Source organism: Chaetura pelagica, unplaced genomic scaffold (genome assembly GCF_000747805.2).
Source record: "Chaetura pelagica isolate M959 unplaced genomic scaffold, ChaPel_1.0 scaffold45, whole genome shotgun sequence".
NCBI classification, from domain to species: Eukaryota; Metazoa; Chordata; class Aves; order Apodiformes; family Apodidae; genus Chaetura; species Chaetura pelagica.
Window position 1 is genome coordinate 4,912,294 of NW_009953217.1, and position 23,745 is coordinate 4,936,038.

Sequence of the window (23,745 nt, forward strand, 5' to 3'; positions counted from 1 at the left end):
CTGATCCCTGAAACCTGCAGGTATGACCTGAAGCAGGAGGGCTTTAAAATTTTTTAAAATTTTTTACAGTTGTTATTATTAGGATTCTGGGCATTTGGAGGAGTCACAAATATATCTGATCCTCTTCTGAATCCTTTGTCATCAGTGTTAACTCAAGGCCAGAAACTGCTAAACAGTCAGTGCTAAACAGTGTCAGGGAGTGGAGATGTTAACATAGACACGTGTTGGCTATGAAGCTGGAAATGTTTCCGTAAAGCTGCTCTGATGTGAGAGCCTACCATGTGACATTGCACTAGCACCAAGGAACTGGTCTTGGAAGTGAAAAAAAATACAGGTCACATAAACTGGCAAAAGACTTAGGTTAAATGTAGGTAAACCAACAGGAAAAAATGCGCTTTCTCCTTTGTGCTGTCCATCATCCAGCACCTCAGGCTAGGCATGGCAGCCCATCTACCTGGGAGAGCTACTCCAGTGAGCCAGGACAGAGGGGCTAATATCAGACACGATAAGAATATGTGATTTCCTGAGTGTCATCACACAACACAGGCCTTTAAAACAGCCTTGCTGCTGAGTGCTCAACTTACTGAACTGCCCCAGATTATTTGTAAGTCTTGGCTCTTCTCCTCCAGAGCCTGCCCAGTTCCCATGATCACTGAATGGGGGGTAGTTTGTAACCTTTTTCCATTAAGGGTTTAGGTTTATTCCTAATCCTGTTGGTTCCTATCTCACAATGACATAGCTTGGATCCCCCAAACATTCCAGTAATTCCTCCCTTTTGAGCCGGCAGACGCAGCGCTTCCTCGGCAAGCATGCGTCCCGCATTCCTGGATTTGCTTCCCAAGCTGTCTTGCCCACTCCTCAGGAATGGCTCCCCGCAGGGACTTATTTCCTTAAGGATGAGATGTTTTCATACCCTGGCAAGTTTCCCACTTCCTATCATCACACATATCCCGTGCAAAGAGAGAGCAGAGAAACGTAGGTTTCTTCTTGGTTGGTGTGAGTGCCCAGACACCTCAGGATGACAAGCAGGTGCTTGCAGAGTGTGCGGTCCCTTGCACCTACCTGGGACACCACTAGGGTGGCGAGGAGCCTTGGGGCAAAACTCTGCCTGAGGCATGACAAAATACAGGGAAGAGCCTTCCAGGAGTTACATACTAAACTCAATGGGCTGCCAAGAAGTGCTCCCAGGTTTATGACAGAGACCAGATTCCCAGCAGTTCCCAGCATTGAGAAAGCCAGTGCAGTGTAAGGTGACCTCACACACAGGAGCTCTCCTGCTACACAAGGATTCTGCAGTTTCTAAGCACCTTTTTAGACCAAGCTCAGGTGGAAGTATCTGAAGTGTTTTTCCAGTCACAGTTGCCAGGACGTATCTGGGCTGAATTCACCACCGTATGTTGCCTTCTACTTTTGTGCATATATACGCAGCCCAGAACATCAGCACTTTGCATCTCATCATCAACCCTGGCCTTGATGGGGTCCCACAGTAGGAGCTAGTGCAGGGCCTCCAACCCGGACTGACTGGCTCTGCCTGGCTGTCCAGGATTGTGCTGCCAGTCTTCCCACATGGCTGTCTCTCCTCTCCCCAGAAAGCTGAGACCTGTGTGATTCCCTCCCATTGCGTAGCCAACTCCTTCTTATAAGCCAGAGATAGGAGTTTTTTCAGGCATTTTTATCAATCCATGATGCACAAGGTGGATACAAGCTGAACACATACTACCGGGCTGGTTATTACAGGTCATAAACCAACAGACTGCACAGTTTAATTTCTGTATCCAGATACTCTTAGCTAATTGTCTTCTTGTTTGCTTTCCATCGCCGGGCTCCCAGGGGTGCTGCAAGCACATAAATATATTTCTGTACTAATTCAAACTTGTTTAGGAAAAAAAGAAACTCACTACCTGTTGCTGAGAGGCCTGGTTTTAAGAGGGAAGGTGGACTCTGCTTAACTCCTACCAACCTAAATCTACAGGAGAAATTTCAGACGACACTACCTTGCACCACCTGCTGTAGCCGAAGTTACCGAGTGTGCTAAACTCACACGAGCCGCAGGTCCAACAAAGCAGCCTCCCGCACCACCTCTGTCCCCACGCTGTCCAGGTGTCCCCACGGCGCCTGTTCGCGCAGCGCACGGAGTCCTCTAGTGGGGAAACCTCGCAGAGCAGCGCCGCGGGGGGCCGGCCCCCCCACCGGGCCCCCCCGGGGGCACACACAGCCTGGGTACAGCGCCCTGTCCGGCCCACGGGACACACGAGCTGAGCTCTGCCGCCGTCCTTCTGAGTGCTGAGAGGCCAGGAGGGTTGTTTTTGCAGAGCTGCTGCCAATAATGGGGTTTTCCCCATTTCCACTGAAAAATCTCCATTGCAGCTCTGGTTTCAGGTCTCTTGACATCTTGTACTGGTTCAAACACAACCTGTAATTACTTCTGTCAGAATTTTAAAAGCAATTATATGGAAAACTAATGCAAAAAGCATTACAATTTTTGCAGTATCTCTTCTGAGGAAGAACTTGGCAACTGTGACTATGCAGTCTGCCAGATTCCCTCTCCCTGTCCAGCCCCACTGGCCCCAAGAGCTGCTGTCTGAGCACAAATGCCAGCACTGCTGGACCCAGCATCTTAAAAGTTCAAAAGGCCAAAATTGTTAATCTGTGCAGTGCAAAGGGTGCATGTATGTGTTGCCTGCAGGAGCACTCAAAGTCCCGCAGCAGCACAGCCAGCCAGGCAGAAGGCCAAGGGCAGGAAGATGCACAAGTCTGCTGGCCAAAGCAGATGCTGGAAAGTCATTATTCAAGAAACTGTCACTGCTGTAAGAGCCCAAAACACAGATAATCCTGGGACAGCCTTCTGTTCTACACTGATAGGGTGTAAAAGTTCTTCTCCTTCTTAATGCTGGGAAAACAGATGGTGCTGGACACTGTATCACAGCTGAGGAGTCCTCCTGTGGAAAAGAGACCATGTGGGTTTGTCTTGTAGTACGCATCTGGCCAGAACTCTGGGACATGCAATTTCTATCCCAAAAGGGGTGAGGTGATCACCCACTGTACAGCTGGGGTTAGAGCGTGCTTGCTGCTGCTGGCTGCATGTACACCTCTGCATGGCAGCAGCCAGGGCGTGCTGGAAAACAAGACGCTGGGAGACGAGACTTCATATACTGAGAAGCTGTTGGGACGTTGCTCTACTTGTGTGCTTTGGTTTCCTCAACTTGAAAACAAGGTAGCAATATATGGCCTGCAAGGATGTCGTTATCATTGCAGAGATCTTTGAGGTGCATGGAAGAGAAATGTTGGAGAAATGCAACCTATTAAAAATGCAGGTTTTTTCCTTGCCAATTCTATTCTGCTTCAAGGAAAGGGGCTTTTGCGATGACAGTTGGTATGAGCTGGTTTTGACAAGTCAGAGTATGCAGATTTTGATGGAAGATTTAAGTGAAACACAACTAAAAGACTAAGATGGAGTATAGTGCCTTTGCTCTCCATGCTTCACTTGCCTTTGGAACAACAAAGGCAGGGTGCACTGAAGTGTCAACAAATTCATGCTGGATTTCATCAAGGCACCAGCAAGTCCAGGAGAGCACGTGGAATATGTTTGTTCAAATAAATTGTCCAGTTTATTCTCCCACTGGGCCTCTTGCTGGACCAGCCTGAGACTGAACCAACCATGTCCTGGCTGATAATCTCAGCTCTTGTAACTCACTGTAGTTTTCAGGTAATGAATGTATCACAAGGAATATTCTCACAGTTACGCCAAGCTTCCTAGAATTATCATTTTTTTCTGCTAAATATTATTTTAATTTTACACTGAGGGCGGGATTTTCCTCCAAGTTTGACACCCCTTCATACGTCCCTGTGCGAGCTGCACAAAGCCACCTATATGGCCAGCTGAAAAACCACCCTTCCCTGCTCCAAGTGTAGGTCTTTGTCACAGCCAAATGCCTGGTTTACAATATGCCATTTAAAATAAAAAATTGTGCCAAATGATCCTGGGCCTTTAAGTCAGCCAAGGTCTTGGGTGTGCCCAGGTAAATAGCAACAATCTGTTTTTGAAGGGGACAAGGTTTTTCTTTTGAAAATCTGTTTCTTAGAAACTTACCTGCTTGGCCAGACCAGAGACCAAAATCTGCAACTAGAGACATGACCCAGCAATGTGAATGTGTGCTTACTGACTGCCTCAATTGGCTCCAGGCAAAGCTGCATGGGAAGATTTTCCCTGAAGTGCCTTGGGGAATGCTGTTCAGAGTGGGGATTCACATAAGCTCTGCCTACGGACCAGATAAAGAAGCTGGGAGGAGAGGCTGAGAGCAAAGCAGCCACCCCAGTGCACCAGGTACACCAGTTGGTCGCAGGGCTCTGCTGCCAAGTGCTAGCGTGCACTTCAGCCTGCTCCTGCACATGGGGGAAAACTTTCAGGATGGTTTGCCTGATTTCATAGCATCCGCTGACATCTGGGGCCACAACCTGCTCCAGTGGAGTTAAAGCAGAAAAGAAAAAGAGATTCTGCCAATGTGTTAAATTTTAATTAAATCTTAATGCCTTAATTAAAGCAAGGAGGGCCTAATTAAGGACTTAACTAAAATTTAATACTTTAATGGGACTAAAGACTTTATCACTTGTCTGAAAATGAAGAAAAGCACAAGGCCTCACTCTGAGACACAAATGCACACCAGCCAATTATGAAAGAATCCTGGAGTGTCAGGTTCGTCGGTCAGAACATGAGGGGGAATCTGAAGTTGTTCACATTTTCATGTTATCTTCCTAAAGCATAAGCATAACTTAAGATGATCACAGTAAAAGGCCATGATAACTCTGCCGCTTTCCAAAGAAGTTTTTCTGAGCTGATGAAGCCCTGTGTCTGGATGCCCAAATCACACTGTAGTGTGAGCCCAGACATGAGTCTGAAGGTGTCCTGATGCACCTGCAAATGCCCAGGCTCTAAGCCTGCGAGCTGCCATTTCAGAGCAATGTGTGTCTAGAGATGCCTCATCCCTGGCACTTGGCTCACAGATCCCAGAGCACTGGCCAGCCCTGCCCAGCATTATTGCAGTGACAGGAATGCTGCAAGGCATTTGGCTGGCTTTTAAAGGCCAAGTTTTCATGGGGCTCAGAGCTCAGCACCTCCCATGTTCTTCAAACGGGATGTTTATCTACTTCTTGGTATTTCTTGTGGCTGGGAAATACAAACCCAACCCAGTGAATCTCACTTTCAGCTTTTCAAGTGTGCTAGCATTACACAGCAGTGTTTATGCCAGAAGTAAGTGAGCTTTAAGGTGCTTCAAACTACAGCTTCTGAAAGAGTCCCCACATGTACCAATATTTCAGAGGAATAATTTCCAATCATTTGGCTTTTCAAAGCTCATAATCCACTGCATCGTTTAATGTAATTATCTAAAAAGGAATCAAGGCTATTGACAAGCACAAGAAAATCTACCGTATTACATTTCCTTACATTGTAGTTTTGCCTCGTAGTATTTTCAGCAATTGATCTTGAAAATCTTTTGAAATGTATTGTTGTGATTTTACTAGCAAATAAGTTGATGGGGCAGTAAATGACTAATCCAAGATCAGACAGTGACCTCACAGATATTTTAAAGACCCTTCCCCACCAGGCAGAGTGCAGCTGTACTCCTTTGAAGGGGACTGGAGCTTAAAAAGAGCCTTAGGTTCAGAAAATGCAGCCCCTCTCCTGGGTGTAACATGATACCTTACGGGGCTTGGCATTTTGGTCAGACTGTCATTCCTTCAAACAGAAATCTGCCCAGCCTATGGAGAAAGGACACATATGTTTCCTATAATGAGACTGTACATTATTTTTTATATACATAGGAAGACTGTAATATCTGAGAAGACTCATTACTTGCTATCCATTCATATCTGCAATTCTCTACAGAGTTGCATAGGCCTAATATGTTAACTACATCAGACACATGGAGGACTGAAGTTTAATCTCTGTCCAAGAAACAGGGCAGCAGGACCGGTGGGTCAAAATGCTGAGATCAGTCACTGTTTCTCTGTCTGCCTTTGTCAGGAGCAGGGCAGTCACCCAGCAACCTTAGCAACATTTTCAGCAGTTCAGTGGGTTCTGCCAGCACCCCTTGCCAGGATGTGTGGAGAACTGCTCTCCTAGCACACCTTGCTTGCTGAGTGCGCATGCTTGGCCCATGGAGGCAGCCTGTAATTATTCCACTTTGATTCTTGCTCACCTCTCGTCCATGAAATCAAGGCCAAACTCTGGAGCGTGTGTGGGGGGTGAGGAGATGGAAGCTGGGCCCAAACCGCCTTAACTGGTTCCACAGAGCTGCTGCTTTCTGCAGCAAGCAAGCCAGAACAATGTCATCTCAATACCCCATGCTAATCTGGGGGAAACTGAGCGTGACCGACTTCACGCATGACAGCCTGGAAGCCAAGCATGGGAGGTCAGCACCAATCTTGCTCCAAGCTCCAGCTGGCTTGGAGAGACAAGGCACACGGACAGCCGTGTCCCGTACCAGTGCCCTGTCACTCTCAGTATCCGCTGCCACTGGGCTTGTCCATCATGCTGAGACTCCAGTCCCCCTGCTGACATCCTGGCTGGGTTTCCAGGGTCTCAGCTACCCATCAACAAGAGAGGCCAGCGCACATTTCAGGCATGCTGTCATTAACAAATGAGACACAGTGCTTGATTAATTCCACAGGTTTCTTCCATTAGGAGCCACTACATCATTGCTACGCGAGAGCCTTCCTCCCCTCAGCGCTGACCTTCCTCCCACAGCTCACCCATTTCCCTCGGCTGTGGAAGTTATTACAGACTGGTTATTTGAAAGACCTGGAAACCAGGGCAGCTGCTGCTTCCTTTCATCTCCAGCTCTGCTGCTCCTCACTCCTTGGCAGTTTGGAAGGATGGTGGAAGTAATTAATGGCTGGGGAGGAGAGGAGGAGGTGCTCCTAAGAGGGGAGTCAAAAATTCCTCTTGACAATGACCACATGTCTGAGGCTGGGCTACCAGTTCACCTGACAGCAATAAGGGTCTAGTAGTCATTAGTCACCACTGCAGACACGCTCCATGCAATTCTCTATGCTCTTTTTTTTTCCCTGATGAAGGCTGAAAATAAAACAGCATCAGCCACCCTGGTGCTTTCAACCACCTTTTGTCATTTTGCAGGGAAAAGACTGGGGAACTGATGTCTCAGAGAGCTTTGTCAGCACCCCTGACCAAAGGCGGGGAAGGATCTTCAAGCAGTGAAGAGCAGCAGATAAAAAAGATTTAAAAACTCCAACTAAAATCTACCAGGAAAAGGGACAGCTGGGAATTGACACAGAGAATACCCAAAGGGAAATTAGGCTGATCAATATGGAAAGAGTTGTGTGACCTGATCCCACATGGCCTTCAGCTCCTGGTATACTCTTTCTGTAAGAGACTCTCTGTCTGTCTTCTTCAGCAGCCTGTCCCATACCTTCCAACCTTTAATTTCTCACTGCACCTGATACTGGGTTATCTAGTGGTTTACTTTCAAAGAACTTCCTTCCTGAGGTGCAAGCTACAGGCATGAAAATATAGCAATCATACCATGGCTGAAAACCAAGTGGGGAGCTTGGCTCTGCAGCACCATGTTGTAAGCAGTGGGGAGCAAGGGTTAGATCCCAGCCCTTGGCTCCAAGCCCTGGCCATGCCCTGGGTGAGATGCTGAGGCCAGAGAGCCTGTGTGCTGCACTCCCCACTGACTTTCCCACCCGCTCACACACGATGGTATCTGAGGTTTTGGCTCAGAGTCACCTGTAATTAGAACAGAATTGGCAACTTTCTGAGGCTAAACTCTAGATAAAATTGGTTGGGAATTAAAAAATAAAAGAGAACGACTGCTATGAAGTGGAAATGATATATCTGAGGGCTGATCACTATCTAGAAGAGTGGCGCTGGAATGCTAATGGTCCCCCATAGAGGATTTGGATATTACATTTTGGATCAAGTGCAAAACCAAAACATTTTGAAACACAGGCAGGAAGGGAGTGTGGCTCTGGATCTTGGCAGCCAGTGAGCTTGCCAAACTGTCCTGCAGCCACAAGCCATGGAGAAAGCCTAGGGCACTGTGAGGCCAGGGGCTAAGGTACAAGTCTGGCATTTGACTCTTTCTCACCTTTTGACTTGGTACCATCACCCAAGCATGCTGGCAAGGAGCAAGTGGGCTTGCTGGCAGGGCTCTGCAGAGATCCCCACATGGGACCTTCCAGTCTCCATTGTCATGGGGCTGCTTCCTTGTGTCAGCTGCATTTTGGACTCTAAAGACCCTGCACAGGCTGCAGCTTTACTTTTCTGTTATTAAAAAGTTTTGCTCCTTTATAACCCAGCACCCTGGATCACCTATACCCCCGTACCCCTGCCAGACAAATTAATTCTTCAATCCCCATTTTTCAACAGAAAAACAGGGGCATAACAAATCACAGCAGCCGGCCAAGGCCAGACAGAAGATCTGACCTACTGAATCCAGGTCATGCAGTTCAACCAGGGTCTTAACTGCTGGATCATCCATTCCTCCATCCACAGCTGTCCAGGACAAGAGTTTTCTCCCAGAAAAGAGGGTAGAAGACTCACTGGGTCCAGCTGCATTTCATAAGTGTCTTCACCAAGTTTTCTGCCCCATTTATGAGGGCCCAGGCGTGCTTTATAAAATATCAGATGGAGATCTCGGAGATAAAGCTATTTTGTTTTGTCCTGCTTAGTATAGTACGTGATTTGGCTGCAGAGGAAAAGTATTGCATATTTGCAAGAGTTCTCCTATCTGTCTGACCTAGACATCAGTCATTATAAGTAACAGTTGTATTACTGAGAGAAAAGCAGATCCTTTCAGCAGCGGAGCAGCCATACTGTTTTTGAGGAAAACTGCACTCTCCAAGGAAAGCCGCGACAGACTTGATTGGCGCCCGGCTGCCATGCAGAAGTTAAACCAGATGAGCTGTGTCAGCCCAGTGGAAGGCAAATGCATGGTAGCTGGTCCAAAAGCCTCTCTTCCCTTAGATTTGTCACTGACTGCATTGTTATCTGCAAGGGGGCAGAAAGTAATCAGAAACACATTTCTGAGTGAAGGACTGACCTCTGCAGAATCACCAGGAATTTCTGAGGCTGTACAGCTGTGCAAGTGCCTTCCCATCTCTGAGAGGCACAACCATGCCCATTTTCATTTCAGTGCTCCAAGCTCTTCTGTGGTGTAGAGCAGCACTTCTTTCCACCTTAAATCTATGCACTGTGGTTGAAATGTAGCCATGGAGCACTGAGATGTTTCAGAAGATGGCAATTCTATAAAGTCAGAGAGAATAGGTTGCTAGAATCAGAGGCTTCAATCAGAACCCTTCCCTACCCCAACATTTCATCCAGGTATTTCTACACAGTGTTCAATAATGTGTATTTAGTAACTCACTACTTGTCTTCCAGAAGAGCACCTCCTCTTGATCCGAAGGAGCAAGAAGTGCAAAAAGGTACACATAACCTTGTTCTGATGAGAAATAATTCTCACGGGTGAAGAAAAAAAAAAAAGGCACCTAGATTTATATTTGGCTTCAGCTTTCAGCTGTTAATTCTTGTTCTGCCTTTCCACTCTAGATTAAACAGCCTTTTAACCTGGTATTCTCCTTCTGAAAAGGTGCTCACCTACAGTAATAAAGTAATCTTTCAGACTTTGTTTTGGTAAACCAAATGCACTGAGCTGTTTAAGTATTTCACACAGTTCAGCTTGGAAAAAAAATGTTTTGTGATCTTCCCTGGACTTTGCCCTTCCCCTCACCTCCATTTTAAAAAGTGTAGAGCCTACTTCAAACATGGGGAACCAGCAGGTCCTGGAATCAGTCCCACCAGTGTAACACAGTGCCAGAGAATCTCCTCCTTACTGTTCCATGCTGATCCCTTTTCAGAGCCAGAGGGGAAACCCCAAGGCCATCCCAGGCCACAGCTCCCACTCCAAAACTATTCTTGTGAAGGCAAAAACTTGCTTTGGGGTCAGGTATACAAGAGCTCTGGAGACTCTGGTCTTGGTCTCCAATGGGAGCAATAGAGGAAATTCTACAGAAGCTACTTACAGCCTCAAAATGTAATTCATTTCCTGCAGACTATTTTATTAATGTCCCTCGAACAGCCGCATTCTCAGAAATGTGCAGTACCCAAAGCTGCTCAGCATTGCAAACCTCTGAAAACCTGGCCCCAGGGCTCAGTCTGAAGGCGCTGAACACCTTCATGTCTCTTTGAGGCACCAGGCGTTGAGGTGCTCAGCACCTCTAAGGCTGTGGCCCTTAGCTGTCATTCAGAGCAAAAATCCCTCCTGAAGCTAAACATGCAATGAGCTGTGCCTGGAGGCAGCATTTGCATGCAGAGGTGATGTGTTCAGCACCGTTGCTCCTGGCAGCAAGCTAATAGCACTGCTAATGTTTTTGAGCAATGCACCCTCTCCTTGGAGCTCCTACTGGCTCTCTGGGAAGAAAACACATCTTGCAGCCTCCCTAAATGCACCAATTTCAAGTTTTAAGATGGAAACCCTGGGAAGGATTTGCTGGCATACCAATGACAGGAGCTTATGATGGCAATTGCTGATAAAACTCTGCAAAATACGAGCTATGCTTTCTTTGTGTTCTGTCAGCTTTGTTTTCAGGACCACACCTAGAAATCAAATGCAAAAATTCTTTATACCAAATATATAAGGATAATAACACAACCAGAAATAGAATTTAAAACACTTAGTTAATGCTTTGCTTCCTTATTTTGTTCTAATTTACCTGTTCTTCCCCTAAACCCACTTACAAACTGATTCACTTTAGGAGAAAGGATGCATCAGTAGTTCTAATGAACATGTTAATTTTCTGGTGATTTGAGGTCACTGTGGTATCAAGGAGCAGGTGAACTGAACATATGGTTTTTTCTTCTCATTTTGCAAGTAAGGGCAAGCCTCACAATATCTAAGTTCCATAACTGCCTCTGCATCTCATACACAGCATTAAAAGTTTTTTCAAGGTGAGAAGTTGTAAGCACAATGCTGCGGTTGGAAAGCTGAGTCTTCACCTGGCATTAGGATAACTTATTCACTAGTTCCTGCTCTTGACAGCTGGCACCACACTCTTCTAAAATGAAAGTGGAATATTTTCAGAAGTTAAGACTTCTGTGATAACATCCAAAATAAGAAACAGTTCTTCCAAAACACTTAGCACCTAGCAGTGCCCCTTTGAAAATCTTCAGTCACTTCTGTGCTGCTTTTTGTAGTGTCTGGCAGCATCCTGTCATGCCCAACTGCTGGGTAACAACTCCTGAGACTTTTTTGCAGCTATCACAATATTTTCTTGTTTCTAACCCAAGGCACAGCTGCCGGATCCAAGACCTTGAACAGCAGAGAACCTTGCTGCTCTTCATAGTTACTGGGAAACACCTAAAAAGTGCAAAACAAACATGTCCTAAAGGCTCAGATGCCAAAGGAAGATTATATATTTAAACTCCTGATTTTTTGGCCTGCTGCATACATTTTGATCGCTGGGGGTTTTGCAATTATGCAAATGGCTGAAGGGCCCTCTGAAGCTGTGCCTGAGCTGGAGTACAGACCAATACCTGTAATAAAATTGCGTGATGACTTAGGAGTGCCACTTCAGGCAAATACCCCTTTCCAGGAGAAAGAGCAATACACTATTGCAATAAGATGGGTTCCTTTCATTCTTTTGCCTTTCCCATGTTTGGCACAAGTCCAAATCCTCCCTGCTCTCCACCCACCATCAGACACACTCTGCTAAATATCCTGTCCTCTTGTCATTTTGGCAAAAAATAAACTATGCACGAGAAAGAATTATGCCTGTGAGGCTCTCATAAAAAAAATTCCTGTGAACGATAAATCAAAACAAAATAATAATTATCACCAGCCACAAGACCACATTTATGTTTCTCATATTTTCCTCTTACTTTTCATAGATTATCAAGTCTACACAAGAGTAAGAACCAGATTTTCCTTGAGATATTGATACACCAATAATCCCCAACTCTAAAACTGAACCTCACCTTGATTACAAGAGGCTTCTCTACATTATTCAAAGAGAGGGTTAAAATTTTCTCTTAGAATTCAAAATGGTACATTTCTGTCCTGGAAACAAGATGCCTTGCTTTTTCCTATGGCTGCATAAATTTTACACAGTCCCTGTGCTACCTTATGACTTGCATTTAAGAAATAATAAGTATTTATAAAGTGATTTTTCTTCTTAGACTCTCAAAGGCACTGACACAGACATGCACACTTTGTAAATAGAAAAACTGAGGCACAAGGCACTTGCCCAGTTCACTATATGGTTGGCTGGAGGCATCAGCCTCCCAGCAGGTATCTGAGCCTTCGCTGAGCAGCACTGGCACAGCAAATCCAGAGCAGGCTTGAGGACATTTTCCCCTGGGACCACAGAGCATAGGGAGCATCCGCCCCTGCAGGAATAGTGTCTGCCACAGAAATGTTCTCTGGCCATGCTGGAGTTGGGGAATGAAAGTGGGTCTGAGACCAGAGTTTCCTACTTCTGCAGAGACAGTTGAACTGCGTGAAGAGGGGAAGGAGCAGCAAGGCTACATTTCCTCCCTGCTTGCCAGGTGCTGACCAGTTTTTGGATCCTGGGCTTCAGTTGACCAATTGGGTAGAGCGGAGAGGTTTAAATGGAAACACCCACTAAAGAACTGCTGAAGGAATCAGCATGGTTCAGTCTAGAAAAAAGAAGGAAAAGCCATATTCTACTGTTTTTCCCAGCTTTGCAATGTACTGATGGCGCACAGTAGTTCAAACAACTGGGAGCTGTGGCAGTCAGTTCCCAGAGCTAAGGCATGACCTCACCTTTCTTTCCCCAGAAGCTTTGGATCTTGAACAGAGCCAAGTCCTCCAAAAAGCCCAAGAGCAGATGGAATTAATGTATAGAACCCCACCAAAATAAATATATACAGGACTTTTCCTAACACCTCACGGAAGCTCAGACAACCATTCAGCCTTTGCATCAACACCTACCAGTTTATTCCCATTCTAACAGGCAACAGGAGTTGTGCCTCTGTGTGCTCTTACAACAGCACTGTGGCTAATTAGAGAGCAATTAATATTCTTACTTATGAGCCAAGTTCAGAAGAATTTTTTAAATTACTTTGAAAATATATTCCTCCATAGGAAAAAATACCATGATCCTACACTTTTGCTGGATTGCAACATTTCCAGCAATCAACTGCACCTTTTTCTGTGAAAAAAAAGCAACCAAAAAGCCAAAAATAAAACCACTTGTAAATTGTAACCAAATCACCTGAAAAGGGGCATTGAAATAATAATTTTTTCTAAGTTCTTACTGTCAGAATGAAGTAGGAAATTATGGCAATGCTTTTATACCTCAAGGTTGTGTCAATACATTAATAAAAAATCCTGTTTATAAACTGCTGTAATATGAAAAAGGCACAAGCGCAGCCAAATGCACTGTGATGTGAACAGCTGCCACAGGTGCTATGTAAGGATGTACCTCACTCCCCACAGAAGCCAAATTACTGTGTAGCAATGCAGTTAACAAAAGATAATTCAAGGCATTACAGATTTACAGTGAGAAACAGCACACATCTATAATGTGGCTGGGATCCTCTGACATGTTTGCTCTGTGAAATGGAACATGGTACAGATGCTGGAGCCCAGAGAGACACCACCTGTAAGTTCAGGTTCAGTGTAGACCGGCACCTCCAATGCCATGATATGCTGTTTAGGTGAGCTAAGCACCGCATACAAGCCAGTAAACTCTGAGATTTATTGCATCTAAATCCAAGCTGGATTACACCTAACCACTTTAGGTATCACTGCAGTGTGTTCTCCTACTCATCTGGTCTGCAGCTATCACAGTTTGGTCCCACTGGCAGACCCTAAAAATCTCATTTATGCTCTGTGTCCATTGAAGAGAAGTACCAAGGAGAAAAAAAAACCTCTAAAAGCACCCATGGAGGATGGGTAATCACATAACAGAATGAATTCCTACAAGAGAAGGAGCTGAAAAGATTGTGTGCTACTCAGCTCTGGGATGGCCTGAAGGTTTTTGAGTTTGCTAGATTTTTTATGATGCCATGTCTGGGAGGAAGGGAGCAAAGGGGTGACATGTTAGCGACATTCTATCCATGAGTAGCTTCCTCTTACAGAAGTCAGTTCTCAGTAAGCCAAGGACGCTTGTGTCATGTCTTGTCTCTGCCTGACCATGTACCTGGCTTTGCAAAGGTTTGCAGAGAGCTTCTTCTCTGCCTTCCTGCTCTCAGCTGGCAGTAACTCATCCCCAATCAGCTCATGTGGAAGAAACTTCATAAATTAAATGTCAATATACTCTCACTCTATAAGTTTTCTGCAGAAGCTGGGGCTAAATAGGCATTGTATGAGTCAACCCAAGCACTTCAAAGATAGGAAAAACAAACACTGAGATGGAATAAACTTTCCTGGCTGATTATAGACTTAGAAAGAAATAAGCTGCAGATTTGAAAGTCTCTTTTCTGCTAATAGCTTGGTAGATGAGTATGGCTGAGAAAAAGGGTGTCTGCACAAATGTACATTACTAGTAGAGGGGCCACTGATGGTCCATATAGCTTTTTCATGGAATGTTCTAAACCTCTTCTTCCCCATTAAGGTTTTACTATTAAACAAAAAGGAAGATGATGGATAACAAGCATGGTTGTGGGGTTTTTTATTAAAAAAAAAAAAAGCAGCCATAATCCCTTTCCCCAGGAAATCAATGCAATATAGGACAAAACCCAGAAAAAGAAATACTGTTGTCTGTGAAAATTAACATCCTGTGAGCTGTGGAGAACTCTGCTGCAGAAGAGGCAGTGGGACACTGATTTGGAATCCAATCCTGGTCTTGTTAGTGCCAGTCATCTGTGGCAGAGTGTTAGGGGGAAGACTGAAAAAAACAAAACAACCTTGTACATGGTAAGACTAATAGTTTTATTTTCATAACTACAGTCTCCCAAACAAGCACATTATAGGCCTGGCAAAATGAGCCACAATCTTGGAATGTGACTGCATGGTAATGTCGAGGGCAAGTTTCTAAACACTCTCCACCCTTCCCTGAGAAATGCAAAGACACAGGCTATTAAATAATCTCTTCATTTTAGTAATTTAGTTGCTGTTTGTATAGTGCTTTGAACATGCACAGTGCCGCAGCACAAAAATGCTAAGTACTGTGTTATTTAGCTGCAAAGCCTGTGATAATCCCTCATTATGAAATAATAATTAATCATCATCATTTTATTCAAGAGCTCCTCACCCCTACTCCTACCCAAGCCCTACAGGCACTGACCAAACTCTCTTCTGAAGCACGTTTGGACAGGACAGGTTGGCTATGGATGCAAAGTTCAGGTATGAACTTTCTCAAAGTTCAGGGCTGTGCCTACCTGTGAGTCTCACCCAGCCCGGCGGAGAGACAACACTTCCTAATCTCCAGTGAAGGATCAAAGCTTCAGATCCACCCAGCTCAACCATTCCCATCATCCTCATTAGTCCAGAGCAGGAAATTGAGACACTCAAAGGGCAACTAAGGACTTCAAGAGGCTTCCTCTAGAGGAGCTCTATCTTTCCATGAAGGACAGATTTTCTGACTCAGACATCTCTGTTGTGTTTAAATATGGGGCAGATCTTCTGAGCCTATTTCCCTGGGGGCAAGAACTGTCCTCTTCTTAATGACTGCCCAGAACAAGGTGAAGAACCCTGGAAGGCTGTTTTAGAGCTATCTTTAATAATAGCAATTTGACATTTAGAATATGACAAAATAGCACAAAAACATTGTCATGGTGGCTGCAGGTAGAAGAGAGAACATAGCCTGGACATTTGAGAAGCCAGAGAGGACATGCTACAGCAATGCTGGGACATTGGATTAAATCCAGAGCAAATATATTAACCTGATAGATATGCTCTAAGTTTATACCAACATATGAAAGAGTATACTTTTGAGTCTTTTAATTTAGATTTTGACATTCCCACAGGAAAACAGACAACACCAAAACCAAATAGCTTTGTATTCAGTGAGCTGATGACTATTAGTAAGAAACTTTTGGGATTACTTCTGCTACACAAACTGAAACTTCTGCTCTGTCTCTTAGCTCTTCAGCAGATTCCCGTTCAAACCAGGTTGTTTGCCTCTTGGCCATAGCTATTTCTGTAAAGAACAACTTTCAGATGGGCTGACATTTCCAAAGTTCTTGGAGGGATAAGTGTGACTATGCTGTTCTGCAGCCATGACATAGTATCAGATACTGACCCAGAGGGAAGTTTTTTCTTTTGAAAAAGGAGTTAGATCCTTTCACTTAGGTCATTACTTCTTGACAGTAAAAGATGAAGTGGGATATAGAGGGATAGTGGGGAAGAATGGCGTCACCACAGAGCTTTCCACCAGCCAAGACTGGCAGTGGTCTCACTATGGAAAAGCAAACAGCAGTTTCCAAAGCACAAAGCCCTGTTTTCATCCTGTAATGGCAGAAAAACTGCAGCTGAGAAGAGTGGAGGAGAACAGTGAGAACCTGGATTGTAATCCTGACTGAGCTCAGTTGTGTGATCTCAGACAGGTAATGACTGACAAACAACTCAACCTCAGTTTGCCCATCTCTGAAAAATGCAATGGTGATAGTTTGGCATGTCTATTACCAATTTGCAATAGACAGATTTGCAAAAATATTCAAAATATTGTCAGAGACAACAAAACACTCTCTCCTTTCCCCTTAAGCCAGCCAGGTTTGACAACTGAAAAGGCAAGAAACAAGATGGCACAAACCAGCTGCAGGGGCTAAACCAAGACTAATTTTGCTCTCACTTATATGGGTACAAAACTCTTGTGGCAATGGAATCACATCATTATAAGGAAGAAGTGGAGCATAATTTTTAAATTTTTGTGAGATTAGTGGTATTTAAAAGTGTTTTAGAGATCTCCCTCTTTGTTATAACACTTTATTTTGAAAGCTTATGGTCATGTTATGCCAGGATCAGTAATGAACTTCAGTGCTTCATATGCCATAATGAAATACGAATCATAGCATTTTGTCTTTGCATACCCATTGAGTGAACAGCCGCTCTCCAAAGCTCTCTGATTATTACACCATTTCATTGGCATCTACTCTTATCTACTCTTTCAAAAAACACTTGAGAAAATAAAATAAAAATTGTGCTATAAGCTTCTTCCCATCAGAAACCACAGGGATCTTAAGCTGCAGAAAGAAAAAAAGTCTTCCCTAGAGCCTGACAGCAAGTTGCATTCTTTGCTGAATGGGAGGTCAAGAGGTGATCTTGCCCCTGCCCTACTTCCTGATTCTTCCCGGCTGCCTGTGCTGTGCTGGGGAGCCCTGGCTGCTCCAGGCTTCCTCACAGTGCAACTGCTCAGCGCAGCCAGCACCAAAATGGCCTGACAAGGCTGGAGGGAAAAGGAAGCTGATCTTATTCCCACAGCCTGTTGTTTGTTTTTAATGGTAAATGGCAACTCCATGGCTGCATCCCACAGGTCCCAGGGAGGAGAGATGTTGGTAGCTCAGGGAGCACGGGCTGGCGAGCCATGCAGGTGCCACCACAGCTGTGACTCCACAGGGGTCTAGGCAATGCTCCATGGGCAGAGGGTGCCTGGAAGGGATGGGACAACAACCCTCTGGTCTTATTGCAAGACTGTTTTGGTTGGTATCTGTTTTTTAAATTTGTTTTCCTTTGTTTCATGGACTCTTAGAAAAGAAATTACTCATGGTGTCATATACATCAGGGCTGATTTCTGGCTTATTAAATAATTAAGTGTATATCACTGGAGATTCTTGGATAAAAGGTGTAAAGTCACACATGACAGAATGTACTAATGGATCAAGATTAAGAATTTTAAGACTGGAAGACACATCAAAGCAAATCTCTTTGTAGGAATAACCTAAATAGCACAATCATCGAAACACAGAAAAGTCCAATGTAATGCCCATTTCAGCAAAGCACACTTACCTGATTGGGTAAATCCCTATGAAGCCTAAATGCCTGTATAAAAAAACTAAGTATGTTCTTAAACACCCTTCTAACTCACAAATGACATTTCACTTGTAGGAGAAAAGTATTACCAGTTACATTTCACTACAATGCTAGAAAGAGATGAGCACTCCCACTTGTAGAATTGTAGTCATCCTGGAATTAGTTTGCACCTAAACTGAGAACTATTCCCAGATGGGATGTTAAAATGTCTTCACAACAGGAGCTCTGTGGAAGAAGGTGCAGTACCTAATTCATATAATGCACAGATCCAAGCTCTTTTATTGTAGTTGCAAACAGCAGAGTGGAGGCAGGAGCTGATCAGTGCACTGTCATTGTTCGTATTACTGTGACCGTCTTGGAAATCTCAAGTCTTTCAGCAAGAGAGTTCTAGCGATGCAGGAAGAGTCAAATTTACTCTGAGCTACCAGAAGCACAGTCAGTTCCTTTTGCTTCCGAGGAAAATTCTGTGAGAGCAGCCAACAGAGATATGCAGGAAGGTCAGCACCAGATCCAACTTGTCTTTCTCATGTTAATCACTTGTCTGTCATAACACAACAGGTAATTCTCATTGTACAAGTAGGCCCTTGGAGGACAAAGGCAGCCAGCCATATGTGAGGCTTAAAATGACTGGCAAGTGCAGAAAATCATCCAGTCTGAGACAATTACGTGCTCCTCTGTGAATTTACTTGGGGTTCCCCTTTTGAGAACCTGGCCTTCAGAAGAATTTCAGACATGCAATGCTTCTTTTGCAGAAATAAATACTTTTGGCTAAACAAACCCGTGCTGGTCTGGCTGTATCATGAATTCTTTGAGCTTGAAATTCTTTAATACTCTTTGGCTTTAAGGGAGCTAGGTTTTTTTTGGGGGGGGCATAATAATACCGTCGGCTCACCTGATACACAGCTTCCTGTGACAACAAATATATTCTTTCCAGGTGACTTCTGAAGATGAAACTTCAGAGGGGTTTTGCAACAGAGGTCTGCAGAACATGAAGCAGCCTCCTCAGTTTTTCCAAATAATCACTTTCTTTCCAGAAGAAAGGAATTGTGAGTACCATAACTAACACTCCTACCTTCTTCCAAAGCTGCCTACCTGTGCTCTTCTCTGCAAAGCCTCATGTGCCCCAGCTCTGCCAAGGTTTTAGCTGATGCCACACAGTAACAAAACGTACACAGGTGAACTGGCAAGTTTATGGCCACATCCACACTGGCACTGACTGGCATTAGATGGGTTATATCCACTTCCCATGGCAAAAGTTAGTAAACACTCACTCAAGGCTACTGCTGTGTGTGTGTTTCTGCTCTATATAGCTATTGTACCCTTAGGATTTAAATTGTCAAGCAAAGAGTCTGCTCTCTATTTTCTTTACTCTTGTTCTGTGTCTGCTTTACATACTGATGGAGGATTACCCTGATCTTACCTGCTTGTCAGGCAGCTTTTCCACTAAGTACTAACTGTATTGTTCTAAATCTCCCACATTTCTTGACTAAAAATCAATTTACTTTTTTGCCACAAGAACCACATGTCTGATTGTCCTGGGCTCATTCTCTTTCTCTGGTTTTCCTTCTCTTTTCAAAATTAAAAGCTTGCAGAAAAGCTTTAACTGAGCTAATGGGGGAGATTGTTGTTTTTAATGCAGATGTGTGTCTAACAGCATTTTGGCACAGTAAAAGGAAAAAAAAAATAACCAAGGCAAAGAAAGTCAGTCTCTGCTGTCCTTACTCATGCTATACAGCAGTTGGTGTTTTGCAATGGCATGGAGCACAGTGACCATATACAATCACTTCTTTCTCTATGCATCTATTACACACACTTCTCACACCTTTCACTCAATAGCTCTTAGGTTCTCTGTCGATGTACACCCTCTTCGGTCACAATACAGTCCTTGGTTGCCTCTCCGTGAATGCAGATGGAAAGAGACCTAAAGAGCAGCCAAGACATTTCTGGATCATGTGCTGTACAAAAGGAATGGTTTGTTAATGGGGAATGATGGCAAGGACAGAGGGGTTCACTTCTTAGTCAAGGCTGAAGCAGCAGTAGGTGGGTGTGAAGCAGCAGGGGGATGTGGAGGGGAAGGATGCCTGGCCAGGGCTCAGCGACATTAAGGGGCTGGAGAGTGACACTCATCCAGCCTGCTCCCGTCCTTTGCAGCTGCTACTGCCAACTTAGGGCTTCTGCACTTGGCTCGGGGGAAGGGGAAAAAGTGGTGTGGAGGCAACTGCCAGGGCAAAGAGAAAACGAATATTTCATTTGTTCCGGGGCCTGAAATAGCTTTTAGCAGCCCTGAGTGCAAGAGTCACGTTGCAAGGAGGGGGTGGGGGGAAGGGTGGGTGCCAATTTGTCAGCAAAGCCGCTTCAGAGTTACGCCGAAGATTTATGGGTGTCTGGATGGTCCTTCCAGCAACCAAATACTGCTCGGTGTAGATGAGCCTCACACTGTGGAAGGGTAACAGAGCTCTGACATGTTCCCTCAGTCTGGCCTGGCCGGAGAGCACTGTTATCCTGCATAATTTCAAGGCAGCAGCTAAGGCCCTGCAGCTGGAAGTGGCCCTGGGGAGTCAGTTCTCCCCAGATGTTTAATTGCAATTGGCCATTAAGTGCCTTTTAAATTGTCAGCCAGAAGGTTAAGGGACAGACTGCAGTCTGATAACAGACTCATGGCAGAGCCAAGACAAGATTCTGACTGTGGACTTTACAGACACATTCTGGTCTCACACAGAGAGGATATCATCCACGTTTCTGATTCACATTGGTGTTTTAATATAAAATATAATATTTGTTTGATCACTTTTGATGTCTGTCCTGTTGGAAGGAACAAGGCACCAAACCCACAGGATGGAAGTCCTGGATTTTTGCCCTAAACCCCTGTTATTGCCAAATCAGGAACTTTAAGCATATAGAGCTTCCTCAGTTAACAGAAAGTGAGGAACAAGACTGTGAGGGGAGACATGAAGATGTGAGCCCATGCAAAGGGCAGACTAAGACTTCCTAGCTTGATAAACTCTGGTTGGCACCACAACACAACCTCATGGTGTGGTTACTGGCTTCCTCTAGGATCTCTGCCACCAGCCCCATTTATTTGGCACTTTGCAGTCATGGACACGCAAACCTCTGGTGTCTGAGGGATCATATTTCTATGTCACTGAAGCTTTGGGGAGGTGTTAGGCCATTCTGTCACTATCTCTCTACAGTGCCAGCAAACTTATAGCAAACGTATCTAACCCTGCTCATTTTGTATTGCTTGCTCAGATACTACAACACAGAGCAGACCAAGCTCCGGTCACCACTGTAATGGGAACTTTTCATGGCCTTTCAGTAAAAACTTAGAAATTACATCATTATAGAAGAGTTTTTTCATCTCCTGCTCCCTCCTGTAACACACAGACTTCTGAAACATTGAAACTCTCTTTCTTAGGTTGGTTGTTTAGAAGAGGCAAGAGGTGATGGACTATGTCCTTGTACACATTTCAATGCATCATTGGAATGAAGGTGAAATGCAGCAAGAAGAGTGCTCCAGCAGGGTCTAACTCACACCTCCAAGATTTTCCCCTTCCCCACATGGGATGCTAACCTGGGAGAGCCTATAATTCCCCTGACAGCACCTTTGTCTTCACCACCACCTCGTGCTGAAGTAGAGAGTCAAAGCCTGCTCATGCATGAAACAATGTAAACAGCACCCCCCAGCTGAAACCCCAAAATCATTATCATTTAGGAACAGCTGGCCCTCAGGCTGGAAAGAAGAGGGGATGAGGGACCTACAACCCTGCACAGGTCCCACTGCAAATTTACTGGCCTCCTGTCTCATTTTAACAAAACAAGGTTGAGGGAGAGAAATACCACACATAAATTCGCACCATCAGTCATACAGGGGGAGAGGAAAAAAACCACAGTCATCTCCAAGATTTACGAGCCCCCCTGAGCTACAGCACAGAAAAAACAAAGACACACACACATACACACAAGGAGTGAAGGGAAACATGATCCCACTTGCAGCTTTATTCCTTTATCATGTTCCCTGACAGCAACCTGGACTTGGGCTATATAAAAAGGAAGCATACGGAACGTGTGGCTGTGAAGAGCAGCCCTTGATTAGTAACGTGAATGTTACACTTGCTTGGCACTCTTCCTTCCAGATTATTGCAAAACACCGCAGAAATCCTCCAGCCCCCTCCAATTAACAGGAATAAACTGAAACCTGGCAGCGCAGTCAAGGCAGTTGTGGCAAATTCACCTGGCATAAGCTGGGACCTAGGTGCGTCCCATCATTGATTACACCTTCTCTATGCCCTGGAACATTCCCATCTGGACATGTGCTATCTGCAGTTCTTATTTCACTTGCAGTTCTTCCACAATTTTTAGAAAAGCTATGCTTTAACAAGAAAGAGATCTGTGGACCCAGATCCTCAAACACATCTTCTTATCTTGGACAACTTGATACCTCTAAAAATTAGATCTCTTTAAACTTTATCAGTTTGAGCATTCAAAATGGGAGGTAGTAAAAAGCATAACTTTTTACAAAGAACCTTGGTTGTGGAATCTTCTGTTTCTCATGGAGACAGTAAATGGTACATCGGTAAATGATACACTTAAAACAATCTAAATCAAGTGAACATGACAAGAGCTTATCATCAATGATCAATCACACTGCTTGTTGCTGCATTCCACCGAGCTCCTTACAATATTATATCATCTACATAAGCTGCACAAGTGACAGGAACATCCCTTTCTTACATATGTGTACAACACATAACAAACACCTCCAGATCCAGTCCTGGGCTCTGACCGCTGAGAAATGCTGCCTCTGCTCAGCAGCTTGTAGGAGTTAAGGAAAGGATTCTCTTCATGTGAATTAATAAATTAAATTAGTATTCCCATACACTGACCATTGTCCCTGAATTCTCCAAAGCCGTAGTGAACACTATGGCCCTGATATTTTGTCTTTAGGAAAAGACAAAGCAAAGAAGAGTGTTCAAACATGCCACAAGGTTGGTAGCAGAACTTGAAAACCACAGAATCTGGATTTCCTGAGTGTTACCTGAATGTCCTGTTAAATTTTATTTACAGTGTTAATTTAAAAAGGGCTAATTTAAATTTAAACTAAATTCCTTCCACCACATTTGCACCTCTCTGCTGCTGCTTTCTGACCAAATTAAAAATGTTAGATTTTAAAATTCTAAACATCAGGAATGCTTAAAATGGAATCAGATCTCAGCCTATTTTAAGAGCATCCTATTTTAAGTTTACCTTTCACAAACCCCAGCTGAGGGGTAGTTGGAGAACATTCACTTAAGCATCTAAGCAGAGGAACAGTGCAAAGCAGCAGCCCAAAAGCACTGTAAGTTTTTCCACCCATGGTCCTGACTCCAGTGAAGAACCAGTGACTCATTTACGTTTATTTCCCCATTAGCTGACATAAGCAGTTTAAGCTGCAACCTGTCCTACTGCAAAGACCTAACAGCCAGTGAATTCTTTTCTTTTCAATCACATTATATGACCACGCCCAAAAAATATGTTTGAACAGCTCTCCCTCTTTCAGACCACTGGGTGTTGAGGGATTATTTGGGTATGTTCCACTTCGGATATGTTTTCTGAAGTCAGTCTTGACTTTTACACTGATAGCTCCACTACAGATTGAAATAATCCATAGTGTCTGCAGACACTGATTCTCTATCCTTCAGAACACCTGTAGGAGGGGAATGGCAGGCACAGGTGAAGGCAGCACCTGGGCCAGCAGAAGACCTGGGATCCATGTCCCAGCTCTGTCTCTGGCTTACAGCATTATGGTAGGAAACCA